Source organism: Xenopus laevis, chromosome 7L (assembly GCF_017654675.1).
Source record: "Xenopus laevis strain J_2021 chromosome 7L, Xenopus_laevis_v10.1, whole genome shotgun sequence".
Taxonomy (NCBI): domain Eukaryota; kingdom Metazoa; phylum Chordata; class Amphibia; order Anura; family Pipidae; genus Xenopus; species Xenopus laevis.
In genome coordinates this window covers 24,721,324-24,731,605 of record NC_054383.1, presented here as the reverse complement: position 1 = coordinate 24,731,605, position 10,282 = coordinate 24,721,324, and positions in this window count along the sequence as shown.

Sequence of the window (10,282 nt, the reverse complement as noted above, 5' to 3'; positions counted from 1 at the left end):
ACATAACGTACCCTTAATCCTACAGATAGCCAGATGTTGCTGTTACAGTGTTCTTTAACATGAATTAAACACTGTCCCAGTTGGATGCCCTCAAAGCATTTTGAGTCCAGAACCAAGCTTATATATTTCTCTGTGCTACAAACAGGTTTATTTGAGTCTCTCTTGCCCTGTAATATTATCCACAGTCACTGTATAGACTATGCTGTGCATCTCTTATATAGAGTTACAATTTACTAACACTCACTTAGTAGAGAAAAATTTTAAACTGCCGGCGCGTCTCCAGTTGCTGCAATTGAGTCGAGTTTAGCTCACAGCCTGGACTCCCTCCAAATGCATGATACTTAAAAAGAAAAAAAAAAACAGAATTTCATCCATCAACTATATTTAATTGCTTTGGGCAAAAAAAAAAAAAAAAGTACAGACTAAAAATAACTTTTTAATTTCCTGTGACCTGTGAATTATGTCCCTGCTGCTGACAGAGCAGCCCGTGTGACCTTAGGCACTTCTGGTGGCTTCTCACTTATGAGAGATGCTTGGGAGGAAATTAGTGAAACATACACTGCCCACGCCAAGCTGCACTTTGCTCTTATATTGAAGAAACCACATTTCGATTTACATATTCCCTAAAGGGAATCTAAACACTGCTGCTCAGGCATACTGCTGAACAAATCCCTGCAGTTTCCTTTTAAGGAACCCGTGTCCACTTTTTCTTCATTGAGCCTGCTTGAGATACTTACTTGGTGGAATGTTCTACCCAAGAGTTATTGCTCAACGTTAGACATAAGATCTGGGGTCCTCAACCTTTGTTCCCCTTAAGCCACAAAATGTAAAGAGAGTTGGGGAGCAATACAAGAATGAAAATAGTTCCAGGGAATGCCAACTTAGGCCTGTGATTGGCTATTTGGTAGCCCCTATGTGGGCTTGCAGCCTACAGGTGGCTACATCTGGTGTTTATACAACCAAAACTTATCTCCAAGCCTGGAATTAAAAAATAAGCACCTATTTAGGGTCACTGGGTGCAACATCCAAGGGGTTGGTGAGCAAAATGTGAGTGCATGAAAAATTCTAAGATATTGCCATTTTGCCTCAGTCTTCCGCAGCCCATGACTAGCCATCAGTTAAGAAGCAAACTGCAGCCCGCTATTCCATGTCACCTGGGATTGCCACCAGACCACTTTGGCCAGTCAAATAGATCAAGGACACTCTTCATGCATGTTTCTTGCTTCACTCATACCCTGTACAGAACCGTAAGTCTATGCCTAACAACTTCCTGCACTATACGTTTAAAGGAACATTAACACCAACAAAAATGAAAGTGTTTTAAAGTAATAAAAATATAAGGCAGTGTTGCCCTGCACTGGTAAAACTACTGTTTGCTTTAGAAACATTACTATTATTTATATGAATAAGCTGTTGTGCAGCAATGGGGGCAGCGATTTAAAGGAAAAGAGGCTCAGGTTACATAGCAGATAAGCTCTGTAGAACATCATGGTGTTATCTGTTATCCACTATTTAACCTGAGCCATTTAGCCTTTTTTCAAATTCAATCATTGCTACACAGCAGCTTGTTTATATGAACTATAGTTGTGTTTCTGAAGCAAACACATCAGTTTTCCCAGTGTGGGGCAACAGTAAATGATATTTTCATTACTTTAAAACTCACTTTTTGGTGTTACTGTTCCTTTAAGTAAAGGAGCCCTGCTACAGTACTTACCAGGTTAAGGGGGATCAGAAGGGAAGGGTTGAGCAGAGGGTAAATGGCAGATAAAAGAAGAGGTCAGAGAAGAAGTCACCAGATGAGTAGAAAGGAGGAAAGAAGCAAAAAGAGAGAATACATTTGGAGAGGTATTGGAAACTTTGGAGAGAAAAAGAAGTTAGGAAAAAAGGAAGGAGAAATGAGATAATGGAGGAATACAATTGCATTGGGGAATGATAGATAGTGGGTAGATCAGAATGGAAGAAGAAGAGACCAAATGACTTTAAGGGAAGTGGACAGGGAAAGGCAAAGCAGAAGGGAAATGGGCAGAGAACAGAAGAGAAGTGGTAAGAATGAGACAGAAAGGGGACGTTTGGAAATTGAACCAAAATGAAAGAACAAAAAGGCAAAAAAAGAGAAAAGAAATCCTTGTCATGGAGGGCGAGTCAGTAGTTACTTAAAGGGGTGGTTCACCTTTAAGTTAACTTAAAAAGTCTTTTTGATCCAAGGACAGGTCTGATTGACATCTTGGGGTTAAAAATGAATTTTCCCCCCTCTGAGGCAAATTAGAGAGACTTCAATGTGAAGTTTTTTGCCTTCCTCTGGATCAACTAGCAGGTAGGCAGATTATATATAGACTTGAAAGGTTGTACTTGATGGACGTGTCACGTTTGTCTTTTTTTCAACCTAACTTACTATGATTTACTATGTTATAGTATGGCCAATTTTAAGCAACTTTTCAATTGGTCGTCATTATTTTTTTTTTTATATACTTTTTCAATTATTTGCCATCTTCTTCTGACACTTTACTGCTTTCAAATTGGGTTCACTGACTAATCGAGGAAATTAGTCGCCCAGCGACAAATCTCCTCTTCTTCGGGACATCTAATATCCCGAACTGCCTCCCGCCTGCTAGAATCGAAATCGCCAGCCGGAGCCTCAGAACGCTTATTTTTCTGAAGTCGCCCAAAGTTTCCTCGTGAGGCAACTTCGGGTGACTTCGGTAAACAAAGTGCTCCGAGTGCCATCCCGTTGCTGATTTAGGCAGCAGGAAGGCAGTTCGGGGAGATTAGTCGCCCGAGGAAGAGGCGATTTGTCGTTGGGCGACTTAACCTCCCCGAATCTTTTCATCTGTCTCTGCCCTAGCTCTAACTTTAATATGTTATAGATTGGCTAATTTTTTCTATTTTTTGCATTATTTGCCTTCTATTTATGACTATTTCCAGCTTTCAAATGGGGGTCACTGACCCCATATAAAAAACAAAAGCTCTGTAAGGCTACAAATGTATTGTTATTGCTACGTTTTATTACTCATCTTTCTATTCAGGCCTCTCCTATTCATATTCCTGTCTCTTATTCAAATCAGTACATGGTTGCTAGGGGAATTTGAACCTTAGCTACTAGATTGCTGAAATTGCAAACTGGAGAGCTGCTAAATAAAAAGCTAAATAACTCAAAAATCACAAATAATAAAAAATGCAGCCCAACTGCAAATTGTCTCAGAATATCTCTCTCTACATCATACTAACAGTTAATTTAAAGGTGAAAAACCTCTTTAATCCCTTCAAACTATGAATAATGTTTCCAAAGAATTTCAAGGCAGTGACTCCAAACATTTCACTCTTCTTATCCTTATCGGATTTTTCTCTGGTCTTTATACGCAGTCTCTTGTGTATTGCACACACCTCAGAGCCTCATTACACATTTATAGAGACCTTTTCAGCACTGTGCAATAAGAGCACTATTTGTACAACATGTCCCTCCCCAGCAGCAGATCATGCCTTCAGTTATTGGAGCTGCTAAATCTAATCCGAATTCCTTTCTTGCTGAAATATCATCTATAAACCCCTTACACCGTTATATCAGAGATTTGGTGTTATTGTGACCTAATTTGGAAATGTCAGCTCCTAAAGAGCTAAAACAAAATAGCTGAGCTCCTCATATACCCAAATCCAACTTGTGAGGAACCTTATTATTACATCAGAAAACTGTATACAGCAGGGCCTTGGCGAATGTAAATATTCCGCTTGTTTAACTACTTCTTAAATCTTAATCCTCCCACAAAAATGTCTCTTAAAAAATTCTGGAGCAGCGTCTGACTTTTATGTGGTAGGGAGAGTCTGTTAGACTCAGCAGCAAGGTCTGGCTGAACTAGCAAATTACCAGATCTGTCTGAATTGTGGGGCTCAGTTAAGTTAGAAGAGGAAATGCAGATTATATAGTGTATCCCCATTATATAGCAGAATCAGTAGTACAGGTGTATAGGATCCGTTATTCAGAAACCCGTTATCCAGGAAGCTAGGAATTACGGAAAGGCTATTTCCTATACACTCCATTGTAATGAAATACAGGGCTGGAACTAGGGGTAGGCAGACGAGGCAGCTGCCTAGGGCGCAACGATTAGGGGGTGCTGGGCAGCTACCTCTTCTGCCTACCCCTAGACCGGACTCACCTGGAATTTAGCGTACGCTATACGCCCCCAAACGATACTGCGTGCGTCATTACTGTGCATGTGCACCAGCGTCGTTACCGCGCATGCGCGTGTAACGGGGGAAGGGAGGGGGCGAGCTGGCAGCTGGGCTGCCTTGGGCATCCGGCTTGCCTGGCCCGCCTCTGATGAAATATTTTGCATTAATATTCCTTTTTCTCTCTCTGTAATAATAAAACAGTAGCTTGTACTTGATCCAAACTAAGATATAATGAATCCTTATTGGAAGCAAAACCAGTCTATTGGGTTTATTTAATGTTTAAATTATTTTCTAGTAGACTTTAAGGTATTTAAATAAGATTTGTTATCTGGAAAACTCCACATCCTGAGCATTCTGGACAGGGTCGGACTGGGGGGTCCGGGGCCCACCGGGACTGCTGTCCAGGGGCCCCCTCCGGACCCCCTGACCCCCATCAGTGACGATGCGCATGTGTGCACAGGAGCCGCACATCATGCATAGGAGTCCCGCATAGGAATCGCACAGCGCGCTTGCATGAGCTGCACGGCGCACATAGGAGGTGCACAGGGCGCATGCGTGTACAGAGCCACACATCACCGTAATTTTTTTTTTTTATAGGTCTAGGAGATCTGAGAGTGGGGTCTGGTTCGGCAGGGGCCCATCAGGGCCTGGGCCCACTGGGTTTTTTCCCGGTGTCCTGCCAGGCTAGTCTGACCCTGATTCAAGTCCCACACTTGTAATAATAAAATAGTACCTTGTACTTGTTCCAAACTAAGATATAATTAATCCTTATTGGAAGCAAAACCAGCCTATTGGGTTTATTTCATGCTTAAATTATTTTTAGTAGACAAAGTATGGAGATCCAAATTACAGAAATATCCCTTATCCACAACACCCTGGTCCTAGATCCGTCTGTGCTGAATCCATCTTATCTACTACTGAAGCTGAAGTGAGAATTCTATGAGAAAAGCCAAGGACTACATAGGACCTTCACTAAGGGAAAAGCAGCATCTCGACTCAAAACAGGGGTCTAAGAAAAGAGAAAGCAGACCCTGCAGCTGCATCCAAGAGGTATCGAGGGCCCCAAGAGGCCCTAATGTTTGTATTGGTGGGTGATAGTTTTCATCATTCTGATAGCAAGTTCTAATTTTTCTTAAAACTGCAAGGCATCTCTATAAAACGTACCAAAACCAGACTCATGAAATAGTCTCTATGAATAGCAACACTGGGAAACACTGGGTCTTTGGAATCAAGCCCAACTGGCATGTGAAAACCTATATACATTTGGGACTATGAGGTCACATTCAGGACAATAACTGACTTTAACAACCATTAATAAAAGATTCTGAAGTTGACGGCTGCGAACATATAACTCATTTACAAATCAGTAGCGAATATTAAACCACAAGAAAGAATGGAAATAGCTGCGGTCCCACATCTAAGGGGCTGAATCCCTGATTATTTTCCTGGCCAGATGTTACACACTATTGGGATGATTTAAAGCAACTGTTGGGGTAACATCGCCAATAACCAGAAACAACATGGGCACCTACAGTTTTCTGGATACAGTTTTATTTCATAATGCAGATCAGTAAACAGTTCAGGAAACAGATTTAAACATGATATAAATCCAACAGGATTGTTTTGCCACCAATATGGATTAACACATCTTAATTACCATCAAGTTCAAGGTTTTCTTTAAAGGGATCCTGTCATCGGAAAACATGTTTTTTTCAAAATGAATCAGTTAATAGTGCGACTCCAGCAGAATTCTGCACTGAAATCCATTTCTCACAAAGAGCAAACAGATTTTTTTATATTCAATTTTGAAATCTGACATGGGGCTAGACATTTTGTCAATTTCCCAGCTGCCCCTGGTCATGTGACTTGTGCCTGCACTTTAGGAGAGAAATGCTTTCTGGCAGGCTGCTGTTTTTCCTTCTCAATGTAACTGAAGGAGTCTCAGTGGGACATGGGTTTTTACTATTGAGTGTTGTTCTTAGATCTACCAGGCAGCTGTTATCTTGTGTTAGGGAGCTGCTATCTGGTTACCTTCCCATTGATCTTTTGCTTGGCTGCTGGGGGGAAAAGGGAGGGGGTGATATCACTCCAACTTGCAGTACAGCAGTAAAGAGTGATTGAAGTTTATCAGAGCACAAGTCACATGACTGGGAAATTGACAAAATGTCTAGCCCCATGTCAGATTTCAAAATTGAATATAAAAAAATCTGTTTGCTCTTTTGAGAAATGGATTTCAGTGCAGAATTCTGCTGGAGCAGCACTATTAACTGATCCATGACAGGATTCCTTTAATTGTTACAGAGAAAAAAATGTAATAATTCTTTGCCTAAAATGGGAAGAACCTGTAATTTGGGGCTTTATGGATTTCAGCCAGAGTCACACTGGGCCTGTGGGACACTGGAAAAAAACAGTTGGTCTTGGCTCCCATGGGCCCCACTGACCCAGACCTGTTCCCACTAAAATCTTGGGTGCTGTCCCCAATTTCCCCCTGGCCTCAAAAAGAGCAAGACTAGGTACCCACAGGGGGAAGGGGTTGCGAGAGGGGGGGGTTGTGGTGCCGGGTGGACCTCATGGCTGGGCCAGGGCCCAGGGGGGTGTGATGGGGCCTGACCCCTCAGTCTGACACTGGGTGCAGGCAGGAGGAGAGTGCTGCTAAGGGGGTGCAATTGTGGGTTCTGCTCAGGTCTGGACTGGCCTGTAGATTCTGGGGCTGCTGTAAGACACCATATACAGTCCCTATTTATTGGACCTGGGGAGGGGCTGTTAGGGCCTCGTTGTACTTGCAATGCCAGGGTCTATTTGGAATCCCAGAATTGGTTTGCTTTTTATTAGTTTATTTAGTTAACTACTAAAACCCTACGTGGAGTATGATTTCTGGGAAAGGTACTGTCCTTTGGTTTTACTTAGGGTGATCTTGGCCCCTCTGCTGCCACCACCAGGGCCGCCATTAGGGGGTACAAGTGTCCTGGGCCCAGACCTGAAGGGGCCCCCTTGATAGCGCCGAAGCCGCACCGCACTTCCGAAGTCCCAAACAGCCGAAGTGCGGAAGGGCCGAACAGCTGAAGTCCTGAAGCGGCGAAAAGATCCAAAGTCATAACAGAAGGCGGAGTTGAAGTCCTAAAGCCTCAAGTTCAATACTACTCAACACCAATCTGTGTTTTTTTATTTTTTTAATCCCCTGCCCACCAATGTATTATTTTAATAATCTATAGGCCCTGCCCCCAATGCTTTTTTAAAAAAAATGTAAATAACATTTCCATGATCTTTATCATGCACCCCAGGTCTCAGGCAGTGTGTCCCTACAGTATCTACAAGCTGCGAATAGTAAAAATAGGAAGCCTAATAATTCCAAAATAATAACAATAGTAAAGACCAACTGAATGCTTATGTAAAGGTGAACTACCCCTAATGTATAAAAAGAGAGCGTGTTGTGAACTACAAGCTACAACAAGTCAGTCTCCAAGCTGAACTGCAGTATTCTCCTGTGCACGGCATGATAGAATAAAGAGACAAACAAGCATGCTGTTCCACGGGCAGCTATCTCATTGGGCCTATGATTCTCAGCCATTTGTCAGTTTGAAAGTCGCCATTCACAGGAACCAGAAGATCCTGACCAACCGTGCGCTACAAAGAAATATTATATTTTCCAAACTGAGGCACTAGTATCCCAGGTTACTATACATAGTCCAGAGGCACCCCATTATTATGTAAAATTATAATTTGGATATTATTTAATAACGTCTGTCTTTTATGGGCTGCTGCTGAAACACAGGGCCTTTAGTTGTGTGCATGGCGGTTACAGTATATATATATATCTATATGGTGGCTGACGAATCTTGGCATTCATCCCCTCGTCAAATACATGTACGCTAGTAAAACCGCAGGTCAGCAATTATCGAAAAGTGAAATCCGGGATGGAGACCTTGATTTCCCTCTCTCAATTGAAATCCGTTTAACACTTTCGACGGCTTAATTTGGTATAATTTTGCCCCGTGGCTCATTTAATTTGAAATAACAACTTTATTGGGAGAAGTATTTACACCTAATAGCGGCCCCGTAGGAAAGCTCCCTTATAGAGCCCTGTAAATCAGAACATTAAGCTCCTCTGTTATACAGCCCATAAAGTAGCTGGCAGACATTTCACCACTAACAGTCTCATTGAAATGCACTAGAAGTACCATCTGATTGCAAAGGGCAGGGCACAAAATAATATATAGTTCTCACATCTAATACTTTCATGAAGCAATAGACAGAAGATGAAATAAAAAGTGCACAGTTTGCTACTGGTCTAATCACCCATAGCAACCAGAAATGGGTATAAAAACAAACATCTGATTGGTTGCTATGGGTGATTAGACCCAGGCAAACTGTGCCTTTTATTACTTTAGCCAGTTAATATATTGCTTCAAAGGGTACTTGTTATTATGTATTTGATTTTAGAGAATATTGTGCGCACCTTTTCCTAAAAAGAAATGTATTTGATGGAATAATCAGAAGTCATGACTTCAGCCATTTATGTATAGACTTATTTTAAAACTTATGCAATTTACTGTATGTAAATGTAGCAAAAACGTCAGTGACTTGCCTAAAAAAAACCTATGTTAACTTGGAAAGAATCTAATAGTAAGTAGGTGAGTAGGGTTTGAAACTCCATTCCTCTACTGACTAGTTATTGGGCCGTACAGCAAGATCATTGGGCCCCTAAGCTTTGAGAACAAAACATTTTTGGTAATTATATATTGTAGTTATCAGCCCCCTATAGTTCCTGGGAATTTTATCTGACTTTGGTGCATTAACCTTAAAGGAGAACTAAAGCTTAACCAAACAAATAGGCTAAAAATGCTGTACATTATATTTTGTGCTTCTGTACCAGCCCAAAGCAACCTCAGCCCTTTAGCAATAAAGATCTGTGCCAGGCAACTTGCTGTTGTCTTACATACGGAGATGTGTCATTGTATTTATCATATTACACTGTGATCAAACATAGGGAGGAAGGACAGAATTGTTCAGTGCTATGAAAGCTACTTATTGCTTCCAATGCCAAATGCAAGAGGTAAAATTAGACAGATCAGCTGGGATTATCATTGGAGGATTCTCTTTTATTTTTCTGGATCATATACACTAACAAATGATTCTCTTGCATTTTAATGCAGCTGATTACTCTGGAGAGGCAGGGAAAGATTTATTGTGTAATATTGCTTTAAACATACTACTAGTGATATGCAGATCGGGTTTTTCCTGACCCGCACCCATCCGAGCCCGATTTCCGGGTTCCTTTTATAGACCCCCGCTGCCCCGACCCACCGATGATGTCATAAATGTGGTGGGGCGAGCAGGTGCGCATCTATAAAAGTTCAACCCTGAAGTTGGGGCGGAGAGAGCAGTCAGAAGAGCTCAACCCGCAGCCGCCCGCGACCCGGAAAGGGGGGTGTGAGGAAAACCCGCGGGTATTGGGCCAGCCCGCACATCACTACATACAACCCTTACGTTTCTGGACTACAGCTGCCTGCATGATTTACCCCATGATAATATATTGAAGTATGCTGGAATATGTGGTCCAGCAACATTTGAGTAAAGTATGGTTGAGCAACAGAGTTTAAATCCCCTTTACTCTGAAGTTCTAATATAGCAGAAAATAACACAGTACACACGACCAGTTATAACAAAAATGGGAGATTGATGACCTTTAATGACTGTGCCCTTCCCCAGCTAGTGGCCAGAGAGACTGTATGTGCAGTGTTCCCTTTAACACATCAATGTAGTGACTCCTCTGGGAAGCTGCTTATCTGTATCATTGCTTATTGGGAAGCATAACAAGCCCTGGATTTGGGCTCAGCTGTTGTTTCCCGGAAGAGGAGCACTGAATGTTTATATCCTATTCCAAGCAGCTCTGATCAGCTGATGTTTAGGACGCACCAAGCTGGATTCTTTATTGACCGCTGGGTGTTGTGTCTACAGTTAGTTGTGCATAACAAGCCTGCAATTACTCCAAACTGTTGAGACTATGGGTTCTGCAGTTCTCATCCTAAAATATCCTACTGTGTATTTACAATATTCTGTCCCTCAGCCTCTCTTTTTCCTTATTGTCCCTATGAGTGAGACGTAGCTGACTGCTCAA